This window comes from Cryptomeria japonica, chromosome 6 (genome assembly GCF_030272615.1).
Source record: "Cryptomeria japonica chromosome 6, Sugi_1.0, whole genome shotgun sequence".
NCBI lineage: Eukaryota > Viridiplantae > Streptophyta > Pinopsida > Cupressales > Cupressaceae > Cryptomeria > Cryptomeria japonica.
Window position 1 is genome coordinate 280,934,502 of NC_081410.1, and position 25,611 is coordinate 280,960,112.

Sequence of the window (25,611 nt, forward strand, 5' to 3'; positions counted from 1 at the left end):
GTCAATAATTTTACTAGATTTATCATGTATACTTCTGAAATAAGTTCTAACTTGCTTACCCATTTGACATTCTCTACATACCAGATTATGAGGTTTAACAATTTTAGGCAAATCTCTAACACCTGGTATTGAATTGATTTTTACTATGCAATCAAAATTTACATGACACATCCTCTTATATCATACCCAACTTTCATCAATCTGAGAAATCAAGCAAGCCTTCTCACCAGAGTTAAAATGAAAGATATTACATTTGGTTTGAGTTTTGGAAGCAATCTCCAATCAAGATTTATTGATGATCTTACATTTTCCATCTTTGAATTGCAAATGAAATCCTCTATCCACCATCTGACCTACACTTACAAGATTATTCTTTAAGCCTTCAACATAATAAAAATTATCAATATTAGTCTTACCATCCAATGATATATTTCATTTGCCTTTAATCCTACATACCTTGTTGTCTCCAAATCTGACCAATCCACCATCAAATTCTTGCAGTGATAGAAACTTTATCTTGTCACCAGTCATGTGATGTGAGCATCCACTGTCTATAACCCATTCATCCTTTTGTTCAATTTTAGTAGCAAAGGCCTTGTCCTCAATATGTGTTGCTTCAATGACAAATTTTGGAGAATCATCCTTGATAGAAATAAAGGCCCAATCTTTTCCGGAGGAAGCTCCATTACCGAATCCACTCATAGGTTCATCATTATCATCATCAGAAATCATCATCATCAGCATAATAAGATGATTTATCATTATTCCTTCTAAACCTAGGTCTACTCTAATATTAGGATTAGGCTTATAATTCCTCACAAATATTTCATGATTCCTAGCAGCTTTTTCAGAACATCTAGAAGCAAAATGACCAATCTTATTGCGTGAAAAACATTTGAAATGGACTTTTCCTTCATACTTACTTTTAGCTGGTCCTTTAGGAATTCTTCTAGCAATCAAGGCTTCCAACTCTTCAATCTCTCTTTCCTCTCTCTCAATTTCCTCCATATCCTTAGCATACATCTCTTTCCAATCTGTCTTCTTCTTACTAGAGACAAACGCTTTAAATGCAGTCTTAGTTTTAGCAGCACTATGATCTCCAAGTTCAAAAGTTCAAAAGTAGTCCATTTCCCAAGTAATGTATCTTTGGTCATAGGGGTACTTGACATTGTCCAGAGTTCATTGATATCAGTAGCCTTCATCTTGTAAGCTAGAGGTAGAACTCTTAGAACTTTTGACACTATTTCATCTTCATTGACAGGTCCGCCACAACATTGGATACCCATGACAATATCATTGACTTTATCCATGAAATAATTTATCTTCTCATCCTCTTCCATCTTCAAAGTTTCATACCTTACCCGAAAAGCTTCAATTTTTACAATTTTCATAGACTGATCACCTTCATAAAGAGTTTCAAGCTTTGTCCAGATTATCTTAGCATTCTCCAACTCTATGACATTCAATATATTTTCATCAGATAGGGTTCTTAACAATGCTTCTTTTTCTCTCATATCATTTTCAACTCTCTTATGTTCATGAATAGGTGTTGTTGTACCAGGATTAGGATCATGAGGTATATACCCTTTCTCCACTATCTCCCAAACTTCAACTCCAACACATATGAGATGAGTCTTCATTTGCTCCTTCCATATTTTGTAATTTGTACCTTCAAATCGAGGACTCTCCTTCCGGTAAGGATTGAATGTGGAACTTGATGAAGTTTCCATCAGATCTTCTCAAATGATTAAGCTTCTGTAGAGAGGACCTTTCTCTGATACCAATTGTTGGAATGTACTGATACCAGTAGTAAACTGAGAGGGGGGGGTGAATTAGCTTACTCACAAGTACAACAATTAATTCAATTATAAACCTTATACAGGAGCACAACACAATGAAAGATATATCATGAAAGTACAACACACATAACACCAATATTTTGATGTGGAAAACATAGTAAGGGAAAAAACACAGTGGGATGCTGTACCCATTATTATATGAATACTCTGCAGTAGTATTATGAATAATTATAGTGGACTCTGCACTTGCAGAAAAGACAATAGCCTAGAGCTCATTACTCATCACAAAGGGAAGTCTCACTGACTTACATAAACATCAGACTACAATCTAGAAATAAATGAACTGTAAAAGTATCATCTACTAATGCCTGATACAGCTCTAGCTAAGCAGTGATGCTTTCTCTGCAATAAAAAACCTTTCCAACCTTCACTGGAATGATATGACTCTATTTGCACATAATCCTTTCTCTGATAACGTAGACATAACCACCCATAACCATCGATTCCCAAATTACATGAATAAGTCACCTATAAATACAAATCATCAAACTTATTGACAAGGTCGGCTAAACCCTAAACCCATAATTACAAAAATTACATCACACAATAACACCAGACCAATATTATGATTTACATTACATATCATGGACCTAAATCAAATATCCAAACAATTATATCTGCCAGAAATTCAGCTAAGACTAAAATCCAACACTCTTCACCAACCGGTAGAAACCCTTGGTGAAGTAACATAAAGTTTAACTGGATCCAAATAGGACCATCATAATAACATTCCATCTAATTCAAAGTCACCAAATTCTTGGGATACGATCAAGAAACACCTTTAACATGACAGAAACTAATTCCATAAGTCGGACCCAAAATCCACTCACCAAGTCACCAAAACAACATACTGATAAAGCCAGAGGCAAGCCGGTAAAGGTAAATACCAAAAGAGATCATAGCTAAAGAACCAAATCAAGAACCAATAGAATATAGAAAGATTATAACCCACCAGAGTAAGCATCCAAGATTGATTCCAAAGATCTGATCATACTGGATCAAAATCATAGCCAAAACCAAGAATATCACCAAGACTAAGCGGGATAAATCTAACTGGGATACAGTGTTGACATCAATAAAAACACTTAATTAAATCCAACATATTACCAACACAAGGTCGGTCGGCTTCCATGTAAAACCCTTATACCAATCGGCATGTGCAAGTGTCATCAAAATTTGTCATAGATGACATTCAAGTCACTTGGTCAACCACACTCAACCGCCATGTGGACCTCTGAGTCTATCGGCTTGCAGAAATGATCACAAGGTTGATCACAATCTTCAATTCTCTCAGCAAACTATCCTTTCATCTTTTCAACAAGTGACCTTTGATTCGCTCCATACATGCCACGTTGTTGGGTCAAACTTGGTCAACATCCATGTGGACTATTGGACTGCTCAAATCCTTTGAACTTCATACTGTGGTTAATCTTCATGTTATACACCTCATGGGATAAGCTTCAAGAAGCCTTAACAAACATCTTCTTGCCCCGCAACCCTTTCCTTATCCTCGCAGAGACATGCGAGACAAGGAAACCTTTCTTTTTCCTTTGTAGTCTTATCCACCAACAACTTTCTTTCCATTGTAAACCCTCGCGGGATAAGGGTATCCTTAGTATCCTTCACTTTACTTTTTTATCTTGTGCAACATTTTTTGTGCCACTTATTCCACATGGGATAAGGTTTTATTCAAGGCATGCTTTGCTTGTTGTCCTACGTGACATTTTGTATGCATCTAAGCCCATGTAGGATAAGGGAATCCACAAACTTCCCTTTAGTTTTTTGTCCCACACGATGTTTGTTTGTCACTTTTGACACCGTGAGATAAGAGAGGACATCTCTACACTTTGACCTCTTTGACTTTCTTATCTTGTACAACTATCATTGAACACTTTTGACCATGCAGGAAAAGATATAACACAATTTTCTTCACTTAAGTGTTATCTCGCAAGGTTATCTAATAGTGAATAACATGTCGCGGGATAAGTTGAGCAGCATAACTTGCATGTTATTGACATCTTCTTCAAACTTTAGCAACTAGACCACTATGGTTTTGCTTTAAGTGTTTCTTGTTGCAAGATGGCGGGGTGACTAACCTGTCATGTTATTGACTTCATCTTCCACAATGTAGTGTTACCCCGCATGGTAACTTATCTTCAACTGTTCATGTTGCGGGATAGAGGGGGTTGCATAACCGTCATGTTATTGGCATCCCTATAGACCAACATGACTTATCCATTGTGTTATTGACATCTGCAGTCACATTTTCTAATGTACAGATAGCGATAACCAATGTGCTATTAACAACTACGACTGATACTCCTTGTAACTGTATGCAATAACTTGTGTGTTATTGACAATTGCAGCTAACTTTTTTTTGAGTTAGACCAGATTTCACAATACATTTTCAACACAATTGTCTATGTCCCCCTTTGTCAATTTTCATGTTCCAATGACACACTTCATGCATGCCTCCTATATCTCCTTATGTATATAACATGGTGTGTTATATGATGTGTCATGTTATATAATGTTGCAACAACACTTTGCCAACCTATCAATCTAATATCTCCACTACATCTTTACAATTGTTGACATCAATGACAATCTAATACCAACATAGGGGTCATTAGGGATCATAAGGGGTCTTAAAGGGTCATTAAAGGTCATAAGGGGTCATTACAATCATAAGGCATCTTAAAGGGACTCATGGTGTCATATGGGGTCTTATGTAGGATGCAAAAAGGGGTTAAAAGGTGTTTTAGGATGTATTAAGGATTCGTTCATGTCTTAATAGCTCCTACAATGTACTAGGGGATATGGTTTACCTACTAGGAATTTAAAAAGGACCATATGGGCTCCTAAGGGGTCACACATGTGTTAGAACATGTGTGGCCCCTTAGGACCCCATATGACCCCTTAGGACACCATATGATACTATGGTGTCCTAAGGGGTCATATGGGGTCCTAAGGGGTCACACATGTGTGACCCCATATGACCCTGTACAACACTATATGACCCCATGGGTTCATATGGTGTCCTAAGAGGTATATTGTACCTGTTAGTACTTTAAAAGGGGTCATATGGGGTCCTAAGGGACCCCATCTGACCCTTCAGGACACTATATGACCCTATGGGGTCATATGGTTTCCTGAGAGGTATGTTGTACATAGTAGGAATTTAATAGGGATCATATAGTGTCCTAAAGGGTCACATATGTGTTCTAATACATGTGTGGCCCCTTAGGACCCCATATGACCCCTTAGGACAATGTATGACCCTATCGTGTCCTAAGGGGTCATATAGGGTTCTAAGGGGTCACACATGTTAGAACACGTGTGTGGCCCCTTAGGACCCCTTAGAACACTATATGACCCCATATGATCCCGTATGACTCTATATGACCCTATGGGGTCATATGGTGTACCTACTAGTACTTTAAAAGACTTCATATCAGTTCCTAAGGGGTGACACATGTGTTAGAACACATGTGTAGCCTCTTAGGACCCCATATGACTTTGAGGACATATATGAACGTATGGGGTCATAGTGTCATAAGAGTTATGTTGCACCTACTAAGACGTTAAAAGGGGTCATATGGGGTCCTAGTATATGCTAAGGGGTCGTAGGATAACATTTTAACATATAATTATGTGTACAACATTTATAAATAATTAAACATTAAAAGAGTTTAACCATTAAATAATTTTAAAACTAATATTATTAAGAATTTAAATTTTTTTAAATTAATATATTATTAAGCATTAAAAAAATTAAAAACTAATAAATTATACAAAATTCTGAAAAACATAAAATAAAACATTAATATATTAACACTAACTTCTTTGCCCCCTTCCTATCCTCGGTCACTAAACTCTAAGTCAGTTAGTGGAAAATGAGGGGAAAAGCCTTATTTGCGGCTTATGTAGCAAAGGGGTTCAACGCGGAACCCCCTTGCCATGTGACCGCCACGTGACTGCCACATTGGTCCAACCAGAATTGTTCAAGTCAGATTGTACGAATTTGCTCAAAGTGCGACACAGATCTGTACTTTTACCCTATTATTGTGGTTTTCTTTCTTATGTGCTCCTAAGTACCTTCCCTTGATAAACTCAGGATCGTCACATCCCATCTCTTTCAATTTGATTTTAAGTATTATAGTTATATTGCTCTTACCATTCCCATACATAATTAGGTTGAAATTACCCCCACATTTTTTTTTTTATTTATTGGTTGTTGTGGAGGTAGAAATGTAAAAGTAGGGGTTTGACTAAGGCAAACCCCTAAATAGTCCCAACATTTGTCTCATTCTTTGCAAATACATGTTTATTTAGATGCAGATATCCAAGTACTTGAGAGCTTGGTGATATTTTCCCTTTCTCTTCTCTTCCATTTCTTTATCATTTTTTGTCAATTATTTTTAATAGATTAGTTTATTGATATGTTTTGATTAAGTAAAAGCAGGTTTTTGAAAGGAACCCGAACCTTTTACAAAGCAGGAAATAAAGAAAAGACTAGAAAACATCGTGCCTGATCACTTCAAAAGATAAAACAAATCCATACCTAACAAAAAGGAACCAACACCTTTAAAACATAGCATTACATAAAAACACCAAGTAAAGACAACATCCGGAAAGAAGAATGCCAGTAAAAAGATAGAAATAAGACAACTACCAAGACAGATAGAGACAACTATATACTTTTCATAATATCCTCATCTTGGACAACCATTAGCTTCACGTTGTCTACTGAAGTCTTTAACTCCTCCAGTTCATGACCTTTGATGTCACCCTTGATCCTAGTATTGGCTCTAGTTCTCTTCTCATGGCCTTTTTTGACCAACTATTCCTTATCAACTTCCTTCTCAGTATTGCTCTCAAAACTATTGATCGGGATGTTCATGTTATCCATTGAAGCTTTAAGGATCTGGAAATTTTGTTCTGCAATCTTCTTAATAGTGACCTCCATCTTATCAATTCTACTACCTAGATTGTTAGTAGCAATGTCCATTTCCTTTCCCCTCCTTATTTTCTTCCATCTCTTTAACCTTTTTTTTAGTGGCAATAATTTTACCCACCATGCTTTCAATGGCTTCCGCATTATTAATAGCAACTGCCAGTTTTTTAATATTTTCTGTCAGGGGTTTCTTTCCCACCGTAGCTCTTTTGATAGTTAGCATATCCTTCACCATCATACCAATAGTCTCACAGAAACCCTTTATAGTCGCATTCTCACCAACACAGTCACTAATCTTGCCACTTTTGTCTTCTTGCTCCTCTTTCGGCATGTCTTGAGCATTCAAACCCTCAATATTGTTCATGACCTGATTCCCCTCCCCCTCCTCATCATGTCCCTCATCCTTTTCATTCTCCTCTACTTCTTCTTCAGATTCAATCAGGATTTGGGTGATTTCTTTATTGCTTTCCTTACTTGTCTTCTTCCTCTGCATTTGTGGTGCAGAGGCACCTAAGCTAACAAGCATACCAGGAGGTCAAAAGTCATAATATGAACAATTTATTGTATTTGAGTCATTCATAATCAATATTGAAAAAGTTACTGATGACTATTTGTTACAGTTCATGGTGAAAGGTAGTCTAGTGAAGGCAGTAGCAGTCCAGTTGCAGCATTTGGTGTGGTCACATGGGGGATCATAATGAAGAAAGGATATATGTTTTGGAAAGGTCTCTGAATCATCTTTCCATTTCTTTTTGTCTTACTTGATTTGGTTAAGAATTGAATATTTTGTAGTTATTTTGGTGAAAATAGTTTGTAAGGGATGAAACCCTGAACTAGGGTATTCCATGGCAAATAAGGATTTGTTCTCTCATGTTATGGTGAAATTTATGATCTGAAATATTGAATGAAGGTCTGTAGGGATGTGATATAACCTTTGAAATTAGTTTGGAGTTGAGAAGAGTGGTTGATATTTTTATATGCCTCTTGATTCAAGTTTAAAGTCTACCCTTGAATGAAAGTTTTATGGTTTTTGATAGATGCTCTGCATCAAATTGGTATCAGAACCCAGCTAAAGGTTTGGGTTTGGAAAGTTGTTTTGTGGATAGAATGCCAAGGGAGGCAATCCACATAGTTGTTTTGTGTTTGTATTGTGTTTGGTTGTAGGTGTTGGATCCACCTAACTGTAGAGGAACAGGTTGAGGAGAGAACCTGGTTGTGGTTGCCAAAAGACTAGGGAGAGAGGAAAAAGAGACTCCTAGGTGAGGCAAAGGAAGTGTGAGTTTGTGTGGATGCCTGAGGAACACCTTGAGTTGGAGCCATTGGATACTCCATGGATGGGAGTAGTTGAGAGGATGATTACCTTTTTGAAGTTGGTAGTAGCAGCATGAGGATAATGAGAGAATCATGAAAGGAAGAGGTAGAGATAAAGATGAAGACAAAGACAAAGTTTCAGTCCAAGATACAAAAATTTTCTTGCAAGTCATTGTACCCACATTTCCAAGGGACTTGGAAACTTTTCAAGGTCGGGAGTATGGTGCAGAGACACCTAAGCACACAAGCATACCAGGAGGTCAAAATTTATAATATGAACAATTTATTGTATTTGAGTCATTCATAATCAATATTGAAAAAGTTATTGATGACTGTTTGTTACAGTTCATGGTGAAAGGTAGTCTGGTGAAGGCAGTAGTAGTCTAGTTGCAACATTTGGTGTGGTCACATGAGGGATCATAATGAAGAAAGGTTATATGTTTTGGAAAGGTCTCTGAATCATCTTTCCATTTCTTTTTGTCTTACTTGATTTGGTTAAGAATTGAATATTTTGTAGTTATTTTGGTGAAAACATTTTTTAAGAGATGAAACCCTATACTAGGGTATTCCAGGGCAAATAAGAATTTGTTCTCTCATGTTATGGTGTAATTTATGATCTGAAATATTGAATGAAGGTCTATAAGGGTGTGATATAACCTTTGAAATTGGTTTGGAGTTGAGAAGAGTGGTTGATCATTTTATATGCCTCTTGATTCAAGTTTAAAGTCTACCCTTAAATGAAAGTTTTATGGTTTGTGATAGATGCTCTGCATCAATTTGCTTTCCAGTAACTTTCCCTTTCTTCTTTTTGATAAATTTCCCTTCAAAGGATTCTGCCTCAAACTTTGAAATTTCTAAATCCACCACAATCCTTTTCCTCTTAGCCTTATTCCTACCTTTTTTGCTAGTCTCCTTCGAGTTGCCCTTAGTCTCCAAATCAAAGTTGAAGCCATTGGCTTCACCCCCTGTGTCCACATGTCTAGCATAGTTTCCTTGTATAGGTTTTTCAATACTCTTCCCTTTAAGGACTTTATAGACCAAAGCCATAAGACCTTGGTGTAGGGCATGGTCACCTTTAGGATCTTTCTAAACCTCCTTGATAGTGTGGTCCATAGAGCAGGCCAGGTAATATGGCAAACTCACCTTTTCCTTATGGCAAAAATGGTTTAGCAAAAAAAAATAGTGACCATATGCTCTCGTAAACCTCCCATCCAATGTGATATAAGTAATAGTAGAAAATAAAACAAACCTCCATGGCCTGCATATTCGTTTTAGGGAATGATAGGAATTGTCAACTTTAACCATTTTCTTCCTCTCATCATCCATTACAGGGAATTTGTCTGGAGCTTTATTAGAGATGCTACAGTCCATATAAAATTCCATGCCCTCCATGATCATCCCCGTAGCTTCAACAATTATATCCTCATCTATAGTCATCATCTGGGACCCGACCAAGATTTTACCACTCTTCCAGTTCTTGATAAAGTGTTTGGTGACTGCAGGATCTTTCCCACTAAGCCTCTCCATAAACACACTTAAACCCCCCTCCTAAAGGATATCCCACACTTCCCTATTCTTCCTCCAATCCAAGTAGGAGGTAGGTTCGAACCTTTTTTTATTTCCTCCCATTTTTCCTTCACTATCTCTGAATTTCCTTCTCTCAGCTACTAATCTTCTTCTCTGGTTTTTGTAGATGCCCTGAAAAAATACCTAGAATCTGTGCCAAACAATAATGAAAAGACACATAAATAAATACTTATTACCTCTATAATAACCTTTCTTCAAAAAAAGAGGAGGGGGCATTTAGAAATTATATTTGATGGTGCCACGTAGCCCCGTCTGGATATGGTCCAGATCGTGCAGAGATTCCATATCACATGCGAGCTCACTCTCTCCATAACTAGTAATAATATCTTCTGTTTGGCAAGCCAGGTTGGCCGCCCAGTCTGCGCATGAGTTTTCTTCCCTATATACATGTGTAAAAACACACATTTCAAATTCCTCACTAATTTTCCTTGCCACCTTAATAGCATTGCTAATTGTCCAAGAAGGAGGGAACTTCTTATTTAGACAATTTATAATATTTAATGAGTCTCCTTCACACCAGAATTTAGTGCATTTGGCTTCCTTAGCTAGGACCATACCATGGTAAGCTGCCATAGCTTCAGTTACATGATTTGTCTGATTACCAATGGGTATACTTTTTACAATTTTGCATCTTCTTTATTCATCCCTAAGGACCACCCACATCCTGCTATCCTAGGATTTCCCTTTGATACACCATCAAAGTTTATTTTCATCCATCCGTTGGGAGACCTTTCCCATATCACTCCCTCTATAGGATTAGTGATATGTTACTATATTCTCCTTGTTAATAGTAATTTTGTCATATTTCCCAATTTTATCTCTTTATATGTATGTGCATTTTTTATTGGAATAATGTTTTTTCATTGATGTCAACATATTCTTTTGTGTATTCCAATGTTGCAGTTAGATTAAATGAGTTGGTTTGGCTAATGTGTTGTTGTTGAGCTGATGCAATTTAATGGGTTTAGAGATATTTATCTCTAGTTGATTCAGTTAAATTTTTAGAGGTTCACATGATGATTTGATCAAGCTATGAGATTTGGTATTATGGTTGGTTTTAAGTTGTTCGTGTTATTCGGTATTCTAGATTTTGCTCCACATTGCTCTAGAATTGCATCATCTTGGTTCACAGATTTGGTAGAGTGTTTGGGATGTTCATATGTGTCCTTAATTCTGATGGTTCATGATTTGGAGGTCTACAAGTGAGTCTTTCATTTTGACAGTTAATTTAGCATGTGTTCTTGAGGTTCGGTATATTGATGATGGAGACTCTAGTAAGTGGTGTTGTTACGGTTGTTGTTGTGGTGATTCATGTTGCTTGTGGATGTTTCTAATTCAGGTCCTATCCATGTTGATGGTTTGTATTGATCATTGTGTGCATTACTAGTCATTTTCTTGATCTAGTGGTGTTCTTCATGCTATGCGATATTCTTGGTGATTGTAGCATGTTGCGAATGTTCTAGGCATAATTCTTGGTGATGTTTATTGGTTACAGTATTGATTTTAGTCCATAATATGTCTTAGCCAACATTGTTTTGGTTTGCATGTATTTTTGTAGCATGTGAGATTATAATTTTGTTATTTATGTTGAGGGTTGAGCTAACCTTGAAATATACATTGATGATTTGTATAAATATATTTAATATTCATTTGTGAGATGTATTTGCATTGTCTCTATGAGTGTGTGATCGAGTAAGTGTGCGTGAAACTGTATAGATCTTTTAGAAGTGTGAAGAGAAGTGTGTGGTAGAGAAGATGATGGTGCTTAACTACAACTATAACCAAGCATGTGGGGATGCTATTCATCAGTTCATGATCCTCCAGATATAATCCAAATGTTTTTGTAAGACTAAGAGTCTTCCTCAGCATTGTAGCCCTTCTTATTTTTTGATTTGAGTAGTGAGCTCTAGGAAGTGTGCCTTTATGCATGTGTATTATCCATTGTAATATTTCACTTACTACTAACAGGGTATTATCTCATTTTGGATAGGTTCCCACCATGATTTTTCCCTTAATCTGGTTTTCCATGTCAAAAATCTTGGTGTTATGTGTGTTGTTGATGTGGCATTGATTTGTGCTTTCATTTATAATTATCAAATCTAAATTTAAGTTTGAATTGTGTTGAGTTTGTGAGAAAATGGATTCACCCCCCCCCTCTTAGTTTGTTGCCTTGTTGCTAACAATTGGTTTTATAGCCAGATCGTCTAGAAGCAGCATGGCCACTTGAGGACATCCAGGATGGAAACCTTTTCTTTTAAGAAGGATACTCTAAGATTTGATCGGATAAATTATACTCTCTAGAAGAACCAGATGGAATGTCATTTGTGATGCATCAGTGAAGACTATTGGAAGATAACTAAGAATGTGTATAATGTTCTTGCTAATGGTCCTAGTACTCTAGATGAGATAAATAAAGTTGAATATTCAATATTAGAGCTAAGGAAGCATTGTTGAGTGCCTTATTTGATTTTGAGATGAGTAATGTGATGGATTTGCAGACTGCTCATGAGATATGGAAGAATCTAGAGAATTTGTATCAAGGTGATAGCCATGTGAGAGTTGCTAAGTTATAGATCTTGAACGGAAAGTATGAGATCCTAAAGATGGGTGAAGATGATAACATTACCTCCTTTATGAATAAAGTGAATGAGCTGGGATTGAACATCAGACGTGTCAGTGGAGTATTGGAAAAATTTGAGATTGTGGTTAAAGTTTGAGATCCTTGCCTCATGCTTACAAGCACAAGGTTGCTACTATTGAAGAAATATAGATGGTGACAAATGTAACTAGATACATGCTAATCGGTAAGCTTGTTACTTTTGATTTGAGTGAATTTGGTGAAGCCCTCTTAAATTTGAGTCGGCATTTAAAACTACTATATCTAGGAAGTAGAAATATGATCTGAGAGAAAGTTCAACAAGAGTATTCAGATATGAGAAGGAGATGAGAGAGCTTGAAGAAAATGAAAGAGAGCTCGAAGAGCTTAAATCCCTGATTTCCAAAAGATTGCCTAAAGGTTCCAGTAAGTGTGAAGGGAATTTGCTTCTTAAATGATTTTCATGCAATAAGATAGGAAATTTTACCTCAAGGTGTCTAAAAAGAGTTTCTAAGAAGCCATTTAAGCCTTATAAGCCTAAATATTAGAAGAAGTGTTACTTTGCTACTGATGAAGGTGTGATAGATGATGAGTCTGATAAGGGAAATTTGAGATATTAGTGGGTGTTCATTCCTATCAAGGAAGATGATCTGGTGACTGTTGATCCTACTAGCTGCATTATTGAAGAAAAAGCTTTGGCTGCTAAAGTTTAAAAGAAGATGAATGGGTTATTGACAGTGGTTTCTCTCATCATATGATAGGTGATAAAAGTAAGTTTGTGAGTATAGAAAAATATGATGGTGGTGTAGTGATATTCGGAGATGAAAAAGCTGGTATAATCTGTGGTATAGGTTCTATTTCTCTTAATGGTAAGCATAACACTGATAATGTCTTGTATGTTGAAGGTATAAAGCATAATCTTTTGAGTGTTGGGTAGATGGTTGATAAGGGATATGATTTGCAATTCAAGAATGGTAAATGTAAGATCTTGAGTAGCTCCAGAACTAAAATTGCATTAGGTATAAAGACTAAAGGTAATATATTTCACTTGAATTTTGGTGGTAAAATTTGTTTGATTACTCAGGTTGATGAAAGTTGCTTATGACATAGAAAGATGTGTCATGTAAATTTTGATTGCATGGTTAAGATAAGTTTCACTCGAGCTGTAATACATCTACCTAGGATTATAAAGCATTCTAATTCGGTATGTAAGGAATGTCAATTAGGGAAGAAAACAATAGTTTATTTCAAAAGAAAAAAATATACTTCTAATAGGATATTAGTGTTAGCAACAACAAAGAAGGAAGACAGGGAGGGGGGGTGAATAAATCTTCACAAGATATCCTCAAACTTAATCACAAATATAGATATGATAAACTACAATAATAAGATAGATAAGCAAATTGAAAGCATAAAACCAATATTTTTGATGTGGAAAACCCGGTTAAGGGAAAAACCATGGTGGAAACTTACCCACAGTAAGATGATACTCTGCAGTAGTATGTGGAAATATTACAATGGGGAATTCACATGCATTCAGGCACACTGCCTAAATATCACTGCTCAAAAGATAATGGCCCAAAATGCTAGAACCCTTAGGAAAGTCTCATTGACTTACAACAAGACTTAGACTACAATTTGGAAGAAATTAACTGAAGGAATAGCATCTCCAAATACCTAATTATAGTTATAGTTAAGCAAAAATATCTGCTCAACAACTCCAATCTCTCCTCAATCACAACACCGAAGGATAAATCACTTGTTCACACATAAATCACTCTCTGATAATGTAGACACAACCTTGACACCTAAATTACATGAATATATTACTTATTTATACAATTCATCAACATTGACAACAAGGTTAGCTAAACCCTCAACTTGCAATTACAAAATTACATCACATGATACAAAGATCAACCATTGGACAAATATAATGATTTACGTGACATAATATGGACCTAATTCAAATTCCCCAAATGTTCAACTCCACCTAAAATCACACCAAGATCAACCGCAACACGCTACACCACCAGAAATACCACATAATAAGAGAATCATCACCGAATCATAGAAACCACCAAAAAATTGCACAACGATCAATGCAAATAACTAGAACAAATAGGAAATGACTAGGAAACACCAGCAAAAACATTAGAATCATCAAAAATAGTTGCTCCAACACCACTTATCAAATCTTCATCTGTCAACATCTGAAAGCTTAAGAACACAACCAATCAGCAACTGTCACGAAGAAAGATAACTTCTGAAGCAATAAATTAATATCCATCTTAAATAAAGATACACAAGACCATCCCAAACAATATCCCAAAAACTTAGCACAAGATCTGATCAAATCAAAATATACCAGAGGAAATACTAAACTCTGCAAAATAGTGATCAACAAAACAAAACTGCAAACCAGATCATAAGATCTTCCCAATCTACAAACACCAGAGCAAATCATAGGAATATGTTGAAATCAATGACAACAACATATTATAGCATCATCAATAACCAACAATATCGAACAATCTCCCCCTTTGGCATTGATGGAATTATATGAATGTAAAAAATAATCAATGCAAAGAAAGAAGATATCTCCAACAAACTCACCCTAAAATAAGATAGATAGAGCAATTTTTCACATGATCTCTCTCCCCCTTTGACAACAATGCCAAATATCTTAAAATAGATAATCAAACTTACTCTCCCACTTTGAATATGAAAAATGAATATTAGGATTCTCTCTCCCAAAAACATAGACTACTCCACCAGAGGAGTAGCACCAACTCACCAATCCGGATAAAAGGATAAGATTGTGAAGTCTACTAGATTGAAGCAACTCAATTCATATAGTTCTCAATAAGAGGGGTGGATACCCCTAACTAGTCTCTCAAATAGACAAATGTATCTATAGGCAAAGGCTTAGTGAAAATAGCGGCTATTTATTCTTTTATAGATACATACTCTAGCTTCACCTCTTCACCGACTTGCTCTATCAAGTAATGATATTTGATTGACATATGCTTAGTCTTTAAATGTTGCACCAGATTCTTTAACATGTTAATAGAACTATAATTATCATAGTAAATGATAGTAGGCTCGCCATAAATAACTTTGATATCCTTCAACATTTGCTTCATCCAAACTACTTGAATGCAATTACTAGTAGCAACAATGTACTCAGCTTCAGCAGTAGATAAGGACACTAAATCTCTTTTCTTACTAGTGCATGAAAACATCTTCTTTCCCAAAAATAATGTTCCACTAGTAGTGCTCTTTTGTTCATCATCACCAACCCATTCAGCATCAGTGTAGGCACATAGCATGCAATCATCATTCCTTGGATACCACAAGCAATAATCCATATTCCACTTTAGATATTTGAATATCCTTTTCACGAGACTGACATGACTCTCTTTTGTGTCAGCTTGATATCTAGTAACCATGCATACAACATGCATAATGTTTAGTCTAGTCTATGTAAGATATAGCAGTCCACCAACCATAGATATGTACAAACTCTAATTTTCTTTCAGAGATTCATCATTCTTAGATAATTTACAGTCGGTCACCATAGGAGTTCCAACCGGTTTGGAGTCATCTAACCTGAAATGCTTCAACAAATCTTTCACATACTTAGTTTGAGATATAAATATACCTTTTTCAGTATGTGCAAATTACAAACCTAAGAAAAATTTAATCTCACCAATCATAGACATCTAAATTTTTTTTGCATATCACCGACAAACTTCATGCTTAAATCATCATCACCTCCAAAGGTAATATCATCAAAAAAGACTTAAACAATCGAGATGTTATCATTTTCTATATTAAAGTATATATTACTATCAACAATACCTTTATTAAATCCCAATTTCAACAAATATTTATCTACTTTAGCATACCAGGCTCTAGGGGCTTGCTTCAATCCATAAAGAGCTTTCTTTAGTTTACATACCATGTCTCCATCATCTGACAATGGAAATCCATCAGGTTTCTCAATGTAGACTTCTTCCTCAAGATCACCATTTAAAAAGGTAGATTTGACATCATCTAATATACCTTGAATCTTTATAAGCAGCATATGCAAGCAACAATATAATAGATTCAAGTCTAGCCACTAGAGAAAAAGTCTCCTCATAATCAATTCCTTCTCTCTGAGAATATCCTTTGCAAACCAATCTAGCTTTAATTCTGACAACTTTGCCAGCTTCATTCAATTTGTTTTTGAATACCCATTTAGTACCAGTAAAATTCTTATCCTTAGGTCTAGACACAAGTTCCCATGTATCATTCTTTTCAATCTGATATAGTTCTTCTTCGATTGCTCTCATCCAATTTTCATCTTTACAAGCTTTAGCAACATCTTTAGGCTCAACTTTAGAAATCAGACATACTTCTTCAACAACTAACCTTTTTCTAGTCATCGCACCTTTACTCTTATCACCAATAATCAGATTTTCAAAATGGCTAAACCTTACATACCTCAGAGTCTTCTGATTGTTTTGATTATCAAATTCCTATACCTCTTCAATGATAGTAGCAATATTTGGGTTAACTGTCTCTATCGGATCATTTTTCTTAAGTTCTTCAATCTGAATAGGAGTTAAAACAACATGTTTTTCACCAGCATAACCACATGCTCTGATCTCTTTCCCAAGGTTCTCATCCATTTTTACATTTGCACTTTCTATTATCTTTTTGAATCTCTTATTGTAGCACTAGTAGGATTTTCCCTTTGTAGAATATCCCAAGAAAATTTCTTCATCACTTATATCACCAATCTTTCATATATCCTCATCTCTCTTGATATAACATTTGCTACCAAATACTTTGAAATATCTCATAGTAGGAACATGACCAAACCATAACTCATAAGGAGTCTTACCGGTATCACCTTTAATATGAACTCTATGGAAAGTGTAAACAATAGTTCTAATAGCTTCTCTCTAGTAGATATTTGAAACATTCCCTTCAATCAACATATTCCTTGCAACATCTAAGATGGTTTTGTTCTTCCTTTCAACAACTCCATTCTATTGAGGGGTTCTAGGAGCAGATAATTGTCTTCTAATTCTATGCTTCTCATAGAATGAATTAAACTCACCAGAACAAAATTATCCACCTCTACCAGATATCAAACACTTCACCTTCAATCCAAACTCAGTCTCCACCTTAGCTTTGAATATCTTGAATTTGTCCAATGCTTCTGATTTCAACCCACATCATCTTGAAATAATCATCAATTGGCAACATAGAATATCTATCACCCTACACACTTCTAACATTTGTAGGTCCACATAGGTCAATATACACAAGATCTAGCAATCCATCAGATGTATACTTCTTTCTTTTGAAATAAATTCTTTTTTGGCTTACCCACCTAACATTCCTTATATAATGGATTAGCAAGCTTGACAATCTTAGGCAGATCTCTAATAGCTTGTGTAGAATAGATCCTAATCATTGAATCAAAGTTAACATGACACATTCTCATATGCCACCACCAACTCTCATCAATCTGTGCAATCAAATAAATTTTCTTACCGACATTCAAATGAAAAATGTTACCTTCAGTCTTAGTTCCAGATGCAATCTTTATACCAGAGGCATTTAGGATCTTTCATTTTCCATCCTTGAAATGTAGATCATAACCTATATCAACCATCTGTCCAACATGCAAAAGATTATGCTTCAAACCTTCAACATACAAGACATCATCAATGTTATTTCTTACCATCAAAGGATATGGAACCTCTCCCATGGATCATACAAGCTTTGTCATCTTCAAATCTAACTATTCCATCATCACACCTTTCCATACTCACAAATTTTCTTTTATCGCCAGTCATATAATGTGAGAAACCATTGTCAATTACCCATTCATCTTTCTCCTCAATAGTACAACCAGTGGAATCAATAGGTACATGTCTATCTTGTTTAATGGAAATAAACACAACTTCATCTCCTTCTGATTCTTCATCTTTAACACCTTCATCAGCATCATAATAATAGTTCTTCAGATTCCTTTACTTACGATTAGGCTTGTAAGGCTTATCATACCTCTCATGCTTATCAAACTTGTCATGAATGTCATATTTAGCCATTCTCTCTAGGTATCTAGAGGCAAAATATCCTATCTTATTGCAAGAGAAATATTTCAAAGGCAATTTTCCATCATACTTATTAGCTCCTTTAGGAAATCTCTGGGTAATCAATGCTTCAAGCTCATCTAACTCTTTTTCTTTCTCTTCCATATCTCTTCTCTCTCTTTCATATCTATATATTCTGCACTAATCAGGATCATACTTCTTCTTATCTAATACAGATGCTTATGCTCTAAATGTTGTCTCAGACTTTCCATGTGATTCTCCAAATTCACTCAATTCAAATGCAATAATCTCTCAAATCAGTATATATCTTGTCACTATAGTCACACTCCAAATCTCATCAATAGCATCAACCTTATGTTTATAAGCAAAAGTAAAATATCTTAGCACCTTAGCAACAATTTCATCTTCCTCAATGGTTCCACTGGCACATCTGATACCTAGGACAAGGTCATTCACCTTAGCCATGAAAGAGTGTATGTTTTCATCATCTCCCATCTTCGACATCTCATACTTTCCTTTCAAATTCTACAACTTAGCAACTTTCACTAGTTTATCACCTTCACACAAGACCTCAAGCTTCTCCCATAGATCATGTGTAGTCTAAACTCCCATTACATTTGTCATCTCAGAATCAATTAGGGCACTAAGAAATGCTTTCTTCACTCTAATATTATGTTCTTCTTCCTTGATCTCATCAGGAGTACTCGATCCATTCAGAGGAATAGAATAGGTATTTTTGTAATCTTCCAGTAATCTTCTCCAAGACATTTCAAGTGCACTTCCATCTGGTTCTTCAATATAGCATAGTTTCTTTCATCAAATCTTAGACTCTCTTTCTTAAAGATGACACCTTGAGCTACCATCTCAGATCTCCTCAAGTGGTTAATCTTCTATCGGAGGACCTGGCTCTAATACCCATTGTTAGTAGCAACAAAGAAGGAATACTAAGAAGGGGGGTGAATCAGTCTTCACCGGATATCCTCAAACTTAATCACAAATATAGATCTGATAAATTGCATCAATAAGATAGATAAGCAAATTGAAAGCATAACACACAACACCAAGATTTTTGACATTGAAAACCTAGTTAAGCAAAAAACCACGGTGGAAATTTACCCACAGTAAGATGATACTCTATAGTAGTATGTGAAAATATTACAATGGCGAATACACATGCATTCCAACACACTTCCTAGAGCTCATTGCTCAAAAGATAATGGCCTGGAAGGCTACAACCCTTAGGGAAGTCTCACTAACTTACAACAATATTCACACTACAATCTAGAAGAAATGAACTGAAGGAATAGCATCTCCAAATGCCTGATTATAGTTTTGATTAGGCACAAATGTCTTCTTATAAACTCCAATCTCTCCTCAATCACAACACCGAAGGATAAATCACTTGTGCATGCATAATCCACTCTGATAATGCAAAAACAACCTTGACACCTAAATTACATGAATATATTACCTATTTATACAGTTCATCAACATTAACAACAAGGTCGGCTAAACCCTCAATTTGCAATTACAAAATTACATCACATAGTACAAAGATAAACCACCAGACCAATATAATGATTTACATGACATAAGATGGACCTAATTTGAATTCTTAAATTCTCAACTCCACCGAAAATCATGCCAAGATCAACTGCAACACGCTACACCACCAGAAATACAACATAACATGAAAACCATCACCAGTTCATAGAAACCACCAAAAATCACATAACGATCAATGCAAATCACTAGAAAAAATAGGAAACAACTAGGAAACACCAGCAAGCATGTTATAATCATCAAAAATAGCTACACCAACACCACTTATCAAATCTTCATCTGTCAATATCTGAAAGCTTAAGAACACAACCAATCAGGAACTGTCACGAAGAAAGATAACTTGCAGAGCACCAAATCATGATCCATCTAAAATGAAGATACACAAGACCATCCCAAACAATATCCCAAAAACTTGACACAAGATCTGATCACACCAGAATATATTGGAAGAAATACTGAACTCTGCAAAATAGAGATCAACAAAACAAAACTGCAAACCAGATCATAAAATTTTCCCAACCTACAAACAAGAGAGAAAATCACAATAATATGTTGACATCAATGACGACAACATATCCTAGCAGTAGAAATGACCAACAATATCCAACAATTGGATCTTGTGAATATTGATTTGTGTGGTCCCTCTAGAATGAGAAGCTTGCATGGTAATAGGTATTTCATGTTGTCAATTGATGACTATTCAAGGATGATGTGGGTTACTTTCTTAAGGGAGAAGTCTAAATCATTGGAGAAGTTCAATATTTTCAAAGCTATGGTTGAGACTGAGACTGGATAGAAGATGAAGTGTCTGAGATCTAATAGAGGTGGTGAATTTACTTCCAATGAGTTCGATTCTTTTTGTGAAAAGTATAGGGTGAAGAGATAGTTATCTGCTCCATGGACCCCTCAGTAGAATGGTGTTATGGAAAGGAAGAACAAGATAATTTAAGAAGCTACTAGAACTATGATTATTGAAGGAAATGTTTTGCATATCTATTGGAGAGAAGCTATGAGTACTTATGAGTTATGGTTTGGTCATGTTCCTATAGTTAGATATTTTAAAAAAATTGGTAGTAAATGCTATATCCGAAGAGATGAAGATCTAGGGAAGTTTGATGCTAGATGTGATGAAGAAATCTTTCTTGGTTATTCTACTAAGAACAAGGCCTACTAGTGTTATAATAAGAGATTGAGAAAGATAGTTGAGAGTGCTAATGTGAAAGTGGTTGAAGAAAATGAGTATCAGCCCAGATGCTTTGGATATGATTCAGATGATCCTTGTCAGTGTAGATAAAAGAAAGCATGTGGAGACCAAGAATCAAGTTCACAGTGCTTTGGAAAAGCTTGAGAATGAAGGAGAAGAAAGTACAAAAGAAAGAGTTCAAGAGTCTGGACAACATGAAAATACTAAGACTCCCAGGTATGTAAGGTTAAATCATTCAAAGAATCAAATAAAAGGTGATAAGAATAAAGGTGTGATGACTAGGAGAAGAATTGTTGAAGAGTATTTCTTGATTTCTAAGATTGAACTTAATAATGTTGATGAAGCTTGTAAGGATAAAAATTGGGTTGAAGCTATAGAAGAAGAGTTTGAATTAGATTGAAATGAATAATACATGGATTTTAGTTCCCAAACCTAAGGATAAGAATTTAACTGGAACTAAATGGGTGTTTCAGAATAATTGGATGAAAAAGGTCAAGTTGTTAGGAAAAAAGCAATACTTGTTTGTAAGGGTTATTCTCAGATGGAAGGTATTGATTTTGAGGAGACTTTTTCTCTGATAGCTAGAATTGAAGTTGTTGGATTATTTCTTGCTTATGTTTCTTACAAATATTTCAAAGTATATCAAATGGATGTCAAGTAAGCCATTCTTAATGGTGATTTGGAAGAAGAAGTCTACACTAAGCAACCAGATGGTTTTCAGTTGACAGATCGGAAAGATATAGTTTGTAGGTTGAAGAAAGCATTGTATAGCTTGAAGAAAGCTCCAAGGGCTTGGTATGCCAGATTTGATAAGTATTTAATGAATCTTTAATTCAATAAAGGTACTACTGACAGTAATTTGTACTTCATTATTGATAATGATAACATCTTGATTATTAAAGTTTTTGTTGATGATATTATCTTTGGTGGAAATGATGGTTTGTGCAAGAAGTTTGTTGATGATATGCAGAATGAGTTTGAGATGTCTATGATTGGTGGGATGAAATTATTTTTGGGATTACAAATTACTTAGTTAGATAAAGGTATTTTTATATCTCAATCTAAGTATGCAAAGAAATTGTTGAAGAAGTTTGGTTTAGATGATGCAAACCCTATTGGTACACCTATGGTGACCGGATGTAAGTTGACAAAGGATGATGATTCTCCAAAAACAAATTAGACTATATACAGATCTAAATCAAATTAAAACAAATATTATGAATGTTGTGTGTCTTGTTGCTAATTTTCAAGTTGAACCTAAAGAATCTCATGTTGTTGATGTGAAAATAATTTTTAGATATTTCAAAGGGACAATTGATTTTATTTTGAGTGTTTTTATTGATGCTGATTGGGCATGTGATGTTGATGATGGGAAGAGTACTAGTGGTGGTGCATTTTTCTTGGGTAAGAAATTTCTTTCATGGATGAGTAAGAAATAGAATGCTAGATCTCTTTGTCTACTGTAGAAGCTGAATGCATTGCTACTACTAGCAACTGTACTCAGTTGATTTGGATGAAGTAGATGTTGAAGGATATCTGAGTTATTTTTTATGAGCCTACTACTATATCCTGTGACAATTCAAGTTCTATCAATATTTATAGGAATCTAGTGTTGCATTCTAAGACCAAGCATATATAAATCAAGGTTCATTTATTGAGAGAGAAGGTGAATGAAAAGGAAGTCAGATTGGAGTATGTATCTACAAAGAAACAAATTAAAAATATCTTCACAAAGCCTTTTCCTAATGATACATTTGAGTATCTTAGAGAGAAGCTAGGGGTAATTGAACCTCCTAATGAGAACTAAGATGCATGCAGTTGGATTAGTCCAATGGACTTCGTAGAGATATCTTGTGATCCGAATTGATGAGTGAGGCTACTACTTAGGGGGAGTAGTTAGTGGTTTGTTTCAGATGTTCAGATTTAAGAGTTTGTCCTAAGGGGGAGAGACTATCTTGTAGTGTGAGAGAATAATGATTTGTATGTTCCTTTTGAACATTGATGTCAAGGGGGGAGAGAAGCATGTGAAAAACTATTATATCCTATGTTGATCTCAGGGGGAGATTTTTGTGAGTTACGAGGAGATTGTTGGTTGAGATTTCTTTCTTTGCATTGATTGTTTTTCACATTCATATGTTACCATAAATTCCAAAAGGGGAGATTGTTGGATACTATTGAGAAGTTTGCTGGAATAATTCTTTGTCATTGATGTCAACATATTCTTTTGTGTATCCCAGTGTTGCAGTTAGATTAAATGAGTTGGTTTGGCTAGTGTGTTGCAGTTGAGTTGTTGCGGTTTAATGGGTTTAGAGATACTTATCTCTAGTTGATTCTAGCTGAATTTTCAAAGGTTCGCATGATGATTTGATCAAGCTATGAGATCCAGTATTATGGTTGGTTTTTAGTTGTTCATGTTATTCAGTAATCTGGATTGTTCTTCGCATTGCTCCACAATTGCATTATCTTGGTTTGTGGATTTGACGAAGTGTTTGGGATGTTCATATATGTCCTCAATTCTGATGGTTCATGATTTGGAGATCCACAAGTGAATCCTTCAGTTTGACAATCATTTTAACATGTGTTCTCGAGGTTCGGTATATTGATGATGGAGATTCTAGTAAGTGGTGTTGTTGCAGTTGTTGCTATGGTGATTCATGTAGACACCTAAAATTATTTAAATTAATATTTAATACATTTAAGAATGTCAACATAATTAACCAGTGTAATTGTGTTAATCCCCTTCTAAAAGGTTAATTAAATCAAATTTAATTAATTTTATCACTGTAGTCCCATAATTAATTTATCAAAATTAATCATTCCCCATTCTTCTAAAGTCACCTCAGCCATTATTTCTTCTAAAACCCACTTAGTTAATTAATTTTAATTAATTAACCTAACTAAAGTGATTCCTACAAATCACTTCTCCTAATCCTCACTTAGCCTAATTAATTATTCCTTAATCATACTGTTAACACAAAAGTTTGCACCCCTAGTGATCAGGCTTGACCACCAACCTTGTGGAACATTGAATCAACCTCTCAAGTGTGGGACCTTGTGCTATTGTGAGGTTGAATCTCCAGAGAAGGTTGACTTCCTCTTCAATCTGAATGTAGAGTGTTGGACCAACCTCTGTGGGGGAAAAAGTGACACTAAGCCAACATGCCCTAATCTCACTTTCAAGCACACATTTGTGGAATACGAAAGAGCCTAGAGGTATCACACAATTGGCTACTTCTTTTTGTAGAAGAGAGAGCCACGGGCTACCTATTAGGATTTCTATTCCTTTGTTGCAATTGAAAGATGAAATGATGCAAGTTCAATCCCTAACCCCAAAGTGTAAGTATGAACTAATAACAAGATTACAGAATTGAACTTAAACAATGGAAAGCTATAAACACAAGGATAAGACAAGAATGTAAATGCGTACCCGGAGTTAAAATATGAATGAAAATGTTCGGGATGGGGGTGCGGGTGCCACTGTCCTGGTTCTGCCCCTGAAACTGCTCCGGAAACTGTTGTTTTTGCACTCTGGAAAAGCTGTCAAAAATGCTGAAAATGTTGTCTGTCAAGAGGACCAGGGCACCCAGCGCCCCTATCCTAGGGACCAGGGTGCCCAGCGCCCCTGTCCTGGCAGGACCAGGGCGCCCCACGCCCCTGTCCTGGCAGGACCAGGGCGCCCCACGCCCCTGTCCTGGTCTTTTGCTCTGAAATTTGGTGGGAAGGTCAGTCTCAGTCTGTTTCTCCCGGATCTGCAACTTGCGGCGTCGTCCGAGTCCCGAAACCTGCACTTATATCTGAAAAGGTGTTTGGGTGGCTATATAGGGTTTTGCCTTAGTCAAACCCCCGCTTCGGTGATTTCCACCTCCATGAATAGCCAAGTTGTATTGTAAAATGTATTGTGTGTGCAGACCTAGTGTGTGTGCAAGGTCCTAAAATGCAAGAAAACAAACTAGAGCAACCTAGAAAGTAAACCCTAATTGCTTGTAAATGATAATGTAAATGCTCTAAATCAAGATGAAAAGTGATCTAAAGCATGAATAAAGGATATATTGAAGCTTATGCAAAGACATGAAAACAACATGAAATCATACCCAACCCTCAAGGGAGGAGTACAAGCCAATCTTCAGTCGGTAATCTCCTATTGTTCTTCAATGTCTTCCAAGCCCTAAATGGATGAATGAAATTGATGAATGCTTGATGGATGGATGTTGAATGTTGTTGAAGTCTTCAAAGATCTGCTCTTTCACTGCATATGAGGTCCTGAAAACCAAAATTCGGATCCTTTCAAATGAAGAAAGAGAGCTCTTATATATGAAACCCTAGGTCTTAATTTCATCTTTTGGCCGACCTAGAGATTGAATATCCTACCAATTTCTTGGGGTTAAGCTTTATTTTATGATTGGATCGCGCTCCTA